Source organism: Trichechus manatus, unplaced genomic scaffold (genome assembly GCF_000243295.1).
Source record: "Trichechus manatus latirostris isolate Lorelei unplaced genomic scaffold, TriManLat1.0 scaffold00080, whole genome shotgun sequence".
NCBI lineage: Eukaryota > Metazoa > Chordata > Mammalia > Sirenia > Trichechidae > Trichechus > Trichechus manatus.
In genome coordinates this window covers 7,190,254-7,198,419 of record NW_004444016.1, presented here as the reverse complement: position 1 = coordinate 7,198,419, position 8,166 = coordinate 7,190,254, and positions in this window count along the sequence as shown.

Below are 8,166 nucleotides of genomic sequence, written 5' to 3'. Positions count from 1 at the left end.
CCGCTGCTTTCCCTCCCCGGCTCCGCCTGCTGCCGCCGCAACCCCCACAGCCAGTCAGCTACTCTCGCGAGATCTGCGGGAGAGACGAGACAGACGAGACCCGGTAACAGGGCATTGACTCCCGAGTACAGTAGCAGGGCACCCTACTGTACGCGCCCACCCGCCTGCCGGCACGTGACCCGCGCCCCTTCCCCGCTGCCAACCCCCTGTCCGCCCGCCCGCCAGGCGGCGCCCACCCACCGGTCGTCATCAACACCCCTGGCTGGGGAGGGGGAGGAGCAGGACGCGCCGCGTCGCAGCTGCCGCCACTGCCACCACCACCACTGTGGCTGTCGCTGTTGGCCAGACCCTGAGTGGCTTCGGTCCGGACAGGGTAATAGGGTTGAAGAGGGGATTGCCATACTAAGCCCAGAGAGCAGGCCTGAACTCTGCTTTCCAGTGACCCCAAAGAGGATGTCGGGGGAGGGGCCTGCACAGCGCAGTCGAGTCCGCTGCAAAGAGGGGACACCAAGTCACGGCCACCCCTCCCCTGCGGGCTCCAGCCAGACCCAGACCCAAACCCAAACAGGCCCACCCGCTGCCTGGCTGGGCTGTCTCCTACCGCAGAGCCCTGGCCGCAGAGGCAGGAGAGGAAGAGGAGAGGTGGTGAGGCGGTAACTCTCAGCTGCAGAGGGGGCTGCCAGGGACGAGGCCGGGGCGCCGGCAGCGGCACGGAGCAGCAGACACCTAGCCCGTCCTTCCCCTCGCTCCAGCCGCTCCCCCTCCCCGCGCACGGCAAAGCAGCTCTGGCCTCAGATGATCCCACTCCCCCCTCCCCCCAACCGCAGCCCCGCACGGCCGGGCAGGCGGGCAGGCGCACTCACCCGCGTGGGGGAGCCGAGGGGAAGACGGCAGCCGCACCAGGGCCGGGGAGGCCGCAGTGCCTCTTCCCGTTGGCTTTGCCCTTCCCCCAAACAACAATCAAAAAGAATCCCCACACTCACCCAAAAACCTGCAGCCAACCCCCCTTGGGACCACGACTGCCCGCCTGCCTCCCCCTCCTCCTTCTGAGATTTGGGTAAGGGGGGCACCCTGCTCAGGGCTGAGCCCAGCCTGGGTAGCTGGCCAGCTCTACGGATGAACCAGGCCTTGCCGAGCCGAAGCCCCTAGCCCACTCTTCCTTTCTGGAAGGACCTAGAATGGATAAAACCAGGGAGGCTTTAGGAAATTCACGAGCTAAAAATGTCAGGAATTTCCTGGGAAACGTAGACCCTTAAGGGATTCATAAAGCAGGTTTGCTCACCCCTTTTGCCCTTCCTCCAACGAATTCATATGTGTCCAAAAAAAGCCCCCCCCCAAAAAAGAGTAAAACGTTAAATGACTGCTAGTTTTCAGGCAGACAGCTAGGCTACCAACCATTAATTAACCAATGAGTCTCAACAGTGACAGCGAAAGGGGACCTCTCTGGGCTCAGAAAGGGGCCCAGGAGTAAAGAGGGGGCTCAGAAATAACTGATTTCTCTATTCCTAGATCTGATGTATAATACAGGGCCTATTTTCCTTCTCGCAAATAGACAGCAAATGTTCATACTCCCTCACTGCAGTCTGCAGCTCTGGCAGCTGGGGAAAAGCTAAGACTTTCTCCAGGGGACCCCCTGCCAATGCTACTATACTTTTCCCATCACCTTCTGCAGGAGCTCGGAGGATACAGACCTTGAAGCCCTTCCCCTGCCTTTCTCAAGCATGCATTGCTGCCTCCATCATGAGAAAAAATAAAACCAAACCCACTGCTGTCCAGTTGATTCCGACTCATAGTGACCCTATAGGACAGAGTAGAACTGTCCCATAGGGTTTCCAAGGCTGTAAATCTTTACGGAAGCAGACTGTCACATCTTTCTCCCACAGAGCAGCTGGAGGGTCCGAACTGCCAACCTTGCGGTTAGCAGCCAAGCTCTTTAACCACTGCACCACCAGGGCTCCCTCCTGAGAAGGATGTGCCTATCCCGTATGTGGCTTCCATTTCCATAAACATCCCTTCCCACGAAAGTAAGGAGACGTGCCTCCCCTCCTTTTAGGCCCAGAGAAAGCTGAGTACATGTTACCTAGCTTCCTGGAAAAGAGAGGACTAATAATCACAAAATTTAGGGCAGTCCAGTCCATAAACTTTGTCAATGTCTGAGCCCTCGAAGTCTGCTAATATATCCCTTCACCTTCTAGACAAATCTGCTTGCTAGGTATTCATGGCTTCCTTTTCTCTTAGCAAAGTCCCATTCTATCCAGCATTAACTACTTCAGATCTGGGCCGACCCATAGCTACTTCCCAATAAAGAGGAAGAAACAGGGCAAAGTACCCTGGCCACCAAAGAGGAAACTGGAGTAATCCCTACCTAGAGCCACCCACCCATGTCCAGTGGTCCCTGACGTGGCTCCCTAAAGGGGAGACCCACTCTGAGAGGTAGAAACCTAGGCTTTGGACCCTGTAAAGAATTTTCCCTTAGGGGGCAATCTCCAGTACTGAGTAGGGCTCTCAGTGCTTACTTTCTGCACTCCCTCCTCTGCACCCAAGTTGTCGGGAAGGGGACTTAGAAACTGTTGGTGCACTCCCGCCGCACAAAAATTCACACGTGAAGAAGCAGCAGCTCCTCCCAGCTCGCACAGTAGCAATCAGGACCCTGCACAGACCCCAGCCCCTTTAGGGATGCAAAGGTTGAGTGGCAGGGTCTCTGCACAGAATGGGGCAGGGCGGTTATGCTCCTACTTGTGCGCTGAGTTTCAGATCTGATAAAGTACTGTCTAGAAGGGCTGCTGCTCTTCCTCAAGGATTTAACTTACACGGAACCAAGCCTCTGCCCCCTCATGAAAGCTCAAGGTAGCAACAAGGCCAATGAGATTTCGATGAGGGGGCCCGCCCAATGGTTCCAGCCATTCTTCAGTGCTAGTGATCGCTTCCAGGGGGTCAGAAAACTAGGGCTTCAAACTGCCCATCTTCCTGGCCCAACTTCGGAGTCTAAATTTCTTTCCCTTCGTCCCAAACACTTATGTCGAGGGGTTCTGAAGAGGTTTGAATTTGGGAGTGCCCTGATTTTCTGGAAAAGTGACTGGTCACCTAGAACTGAGTTCTTAGTTCCCCAAAGCAGAAGCAACCGATGAAGTTTCTAGACAGAATACAATTTAAATATCATTTGCATGCTTAAACTATGGATTTAAAGCTCAGATCAGCAGACAACTGAGATCTGGATCTCTCCACATAAACACGTACTTATTTTATGCTATGTATAAAATTTCTGCCATTATATACCAGCTTCTCGCCTACTTTATATCTAAAATGCAAATGAGACTAATACCTTTTCGAAAATAATTCAGTGATAAATAGGATATTTAGCACATTTTCACTACTGAAATAAGAGTTAATTTCAGGATATGCCCCCTAAGTATGGGCTTTTTCTCAGACTAGAGGGGTGAAAGGCGGCTTTCCTTAGGCTGTAGTATGTAGTAGCCTTAGAAAGCAGCCTGGGAAGAATGAATATTGACTCACAGAAAAGTCTTAAAACAAAAAGTTTAGAATGTAAATAGAGTTTGAAAGTTAGACTTGTATCCCAACATTGAAAATGCATTAGAAAATCTGTGGATTTAAAAAGACTTAATGTTAATTACCTAAACAAAATGCTAACTTGGTCATTGAAAAGCCCAGTCTGAGGTCAGCTGTTTGAATTTGATACTTTAAAATACTTGTAAAATTAAGCTTCTAATTTCATTGTAACATAGGAAAGATAAAGGGAACGAAATGTATTAATATGCAGCAAAATACCTGTTAATGAGAAAATATTTTTTAAAAAATCCCTTTCTCCTTAAAATTTGCTTACACTAAAAAAATCTGATAAATGTCTCTAGATTTCTTGAGCTCTTTTATTAACACTACACACACATTTTGAAGAGAATAAAGACTATTTTTAATCCCACTATCTTCATGTCTTTAACAAACTCTTACTGACAAAAACTTGTGCGCAAGCAAACAGACATTAGACCGAACAAGAAGGAAAAAAGCCTCAAATTTCCTCAGCCTGAACTACAGGTGATTCTAAAATAATCTAATTCAGCTTTGGTTTTTAAAAGTGAAAATTAACACACACGTTTATAAAATAAACCTGGAGAGAATGGGCACCTACTTTTGGTAGTAAACCCTTTTGATAATAAAGTTCCCGACAGAAACAATATGCTGATTAATAATTCACAAAATCACAAATTTCCCAAATAAAAGAGCAGTAAGAACATTAGAACTTGTGTTTTCAAGTGCTACTTAGGTTAAATGCCTGTCTTAAACCAGACAATTATCTTCCATACCCAAATCATTAAAGCTAACCAGAATGTTGTACTGAAAGTGTTCAAGGTGGAGAAATTACCTATTTCTTCTCATTACTATCTACCAGGAAAATTAAGGACACTCTCAAGCAAATCTTCACATTTAACAACAATAACAAAGACTAACAGTAATAGAATTTCATCAATCATTTGTAAAAGTCTGTTCCCTTTCTATAGATCACCTATTCTTTAAAATTATGCCTTTTCATTGCCATTTTAATGTTCAGGGTTAAAGATACGAATTAAACATTTAAAATCAGAAGAGAATAGTCCATGTGATAGAATTCTCCCATTTCACAAAGTGTTTTCCTTTTAAGCATTTCAAGAAAAGTTAAATAAATGTAGCGCAAACTCAAAATTCGATAGATTCAAAGAACGCGGTATTCCATGTACCCAAAAGGTCCAAACAGAACCGATTCGATTGCCAATTGCCCTCTCTTCCGGATATTTAAACGGTTTCACTAGTACTCAAAGGAATGATATCAGCAACTCTGTCTACACTCTAATAATCAACACTCCAATTTCCAAAGCCGCAATTCGCAAACGTTAGTTTGGGCGGGGAGCAGTAGGGGTCCTGAAGTAACCCAAAGAGTCCTTTTCCCCTCTGACAGTCTACCAAAAACTGTCAAATCAAATTCAACCTATTGTAAAGCACCGGAATCTCCCTTCCAAGGACGGAGGACACAAGCATAGACACCGCTGCAAAAACCTGTCCAAAAGCGCTTGACCCGACAGAAACGCGAGGGGCCCATATCAGAACGAATTAGAACCCACAAGAGGGTCCTGCAGGGACAGAGGAAACGGGGTGTGACATTTATTCAGGGGTAGACAGTTCCGAACCAAAGAAAGTTGCCTCAGCCGGTCCTTTGGGTCTCTCTCTACCCAAGTGCAAGCTCATGGCAGATAGATATCTTTGTGGGGTCCGTTCCCCTACAGACATCTCAGCCCACCTCAGGGGCCCACTGTCGCTCAAAGGGAAGATTCTCTAGCTTCACATCCGTTCCTTTCGTCCCCGGACAAAAGCACAGGAGGCTGTTGAGCTGACCCAGCGCCATGGGGCAGCAAAAACGGCCTGTTCGGTTCACCCATCCTTGGGCCTGGCATCATCTGCGATGTCAGCACCAATGTATTATTTTTACAACGCATCCTGGGCGAGTGTGTGTATTTTAGGGGGAGGGGGCTGGACAGAGAAGAGGGGTTGTTAGTGGAGCCTAGATTACAGAACCCTTTTTCCTCCGCCATCCCGCAAGGATTGCTGTGCAGGGAGTGTCGGCCACGTCTGGCGTACTGTCCCAGGCCGCGGGGCGAAGGTAGCCAGGGGAAATGGAGCTTAGGGATGTCTAAGCAAACAGCACCACTGGTAGTCTCCAGTGCTCGCGAAGGTATAATTCTTTTTTTTTTTTTTTTTAAGGGAGTGTTATTTTTTTCTTTTTTGGAGGGAGAAGGGGGTTTATTCGTGCGTGAGCTGCAGGAGGGGGGGCGTTGCTGCACTGCCTGGGTCCCTGGGAGGGAGGGTGCGGGGATGTCTGCAACGGTACAATAATTATTCCTGCGGGCTGAGAGGGCAATTAGAGGGGACGGGGTGGGCGGCACCTCGAGCTGTGGCAATGGCAGCAAGGAAGGTCGCGAGGGGCTTACCCTGGAGGGCGGGCGCTGTCTTGCCGCAGGTGAGAGAGGGCGCGCGCGACGCAGGCACTAGGCAGGCGCGAGGACGGGGGGACGGGAGGAGGGCGCGCGCGCGCACACCTGTGTTGGACGGCGGCGCGAGCCGAGCTGCGCCTCACTCAGGCTCTGTCGGCCGAGAAGGGAGTAGAGCGGGCTGGCAGGCGGGGGTGGGACGCCGAGGGGAGGAGGAGGAGGCGGCTCGGATGGCTGGCTCGACTCCCGCTAGTTCTCCCTCCCGCAGGCAAGCCCGGCTCACACCCCGCTGTCCCTCTCACTCATAGCCCCCTTGGCTCTCCCTCCTCCTCCTCCTTCCCCTGTGGGATCCGAGCTCCGCCGCCGCCGCCGCCGGCAAGTCGTGGCAGCCAGACGTCGGCGCGTAACCCGGCGCTCCGTGCGTGACTCCGGGCGACGTCAGCGCGCGCTCCGCTCTATCCACCAGCCCCCCTTTTTCCCTCACTCCGTGGCTCGCGCCCTCCGCCTTCGCGTCCCTCCGTTTCAGTTGCAGCGGCGGCGGCCACGGAGCGCGCGCCCTCAACCCCCTCTCGCGCGTGCGCGCGCTCTCTCCGCTGTTGGCGCGTCAACAGCCAGCGGCCGAGGCCTTGAGGAGCGTCTGACGAGGGGACTGCCTGTGGCCTCTCGGTCCGCAATTCCTCCACCCCTGCTCGGAATGCCCCAAGGAGGACTTATCCCTTGTCGGGCTTTTGATGGCGGAGGTCCGGCACAGGCGGGGATAGAACCATGTAGGGCCTGCGTCAGCTCCAACTTAGGGTCGTGGCCGCCCCTGCTATCACCCTGTCACCGTTTCTCCTCCTCTATCTCTTAGGAGGCAATAGGCTTTTCATCTCCCAGGAGGGTCTCACCTTGGCCTTCAGACACCCGCCGAAAGGGGCTGGAAGGGCAGAATTAGCATAAAAAAGAAAGGCTAGACCATGTTCAAGCTCTAGTCCCATGGATTCTTGACAGGAAGCGTGGGGTTGCTGCCCAGCCTCCCACGCAGCGTAGGTGAGGCTGGGCCCCTGTGAGAGCTGTGACTAAGGGCAAAACGCTGATATTGTTTATGCTTCCTTGGGCCGAGAGGGAAATAGTAAAAGGTACAAGTTTTCATAAACTGCCATTCAAGGAAGAAATACAGGACTGTAACATGTCCTTTAAGACTTTTTTTTTTTTAATCTTAACAAGTTTGACAAGATTTTTGGTGCACAGTGACTTTTTTCCTCTGCTTGTATTCTGTCACATCTCCATCCAACGCTGCATACACAGAAGTAACGTATATCAGTTAAAAATTATTTGCTGCCATAACTAGAAGAACGTAATCAATGTCACTGAATTGTACATGTAGAAATTTTTGAAATGATGTATCTTTGGCTATGTATATTTTCACCCCCCCCAAAAAAAAGGTCGAGAAGGGAGAGGGTTGACATGTCATAGGGTTGTTAACCAATGTCATAAAACAATATGTGTACTGGATGTTTAATGAGAAACTATTCTGTAAACCTTCACCTAAAGTACAAAAAATAAATAAATAAAAGTAAATTATTTGCTGCAAAATAAATAGAAAACTGCCTTCACCATCTTTATAATTTGTTGTTTAAATAGATCTGAGTATTTGACCCAGTATATTTTATTTTGAAGTTACTTTGCAGTACACTACAAGATGACCTACTTTTATTAGGCAATAGTAGAAATTTAAACTCGCTTCTTATATGGAACTTTTTCCAAGAAGCTTGTCTAGTTAACTGTTCAAGGCAGGAAGGAGCAAGTGTAATTAACCCTGCTTATATAGATGAGAACATTGAGTTCCAAAAATGTAAGTAAGTTGTTCAGAGTTGCAAGAAGTCTGCCTCTGCTAGAGGGAAAGTCTAGGTTTCTTATCACCTACTTTATCCACTAAAGTAGATACCACTCAATTGTTTTCTTGATGTTAGCTTGATGGCCCCTGTTCTGTATTGTAGACAATGCCTAAGGCTGAAAAGAAACAAATTTAAGGGGTATTTCTAGAGACTCCAGATCATGAAGAACTCTAAAAGGTCTGAGTTTGAAATTTTCTGCCATAGAAAATTACAGTTCAGAAATAAATAATTGTGAAACAATTCAGCTTCCATAACAACAACAACAAAATGTTTTTTAATCCCTAGTTAGAAGTCAGAAAAATTATGAGACAGGT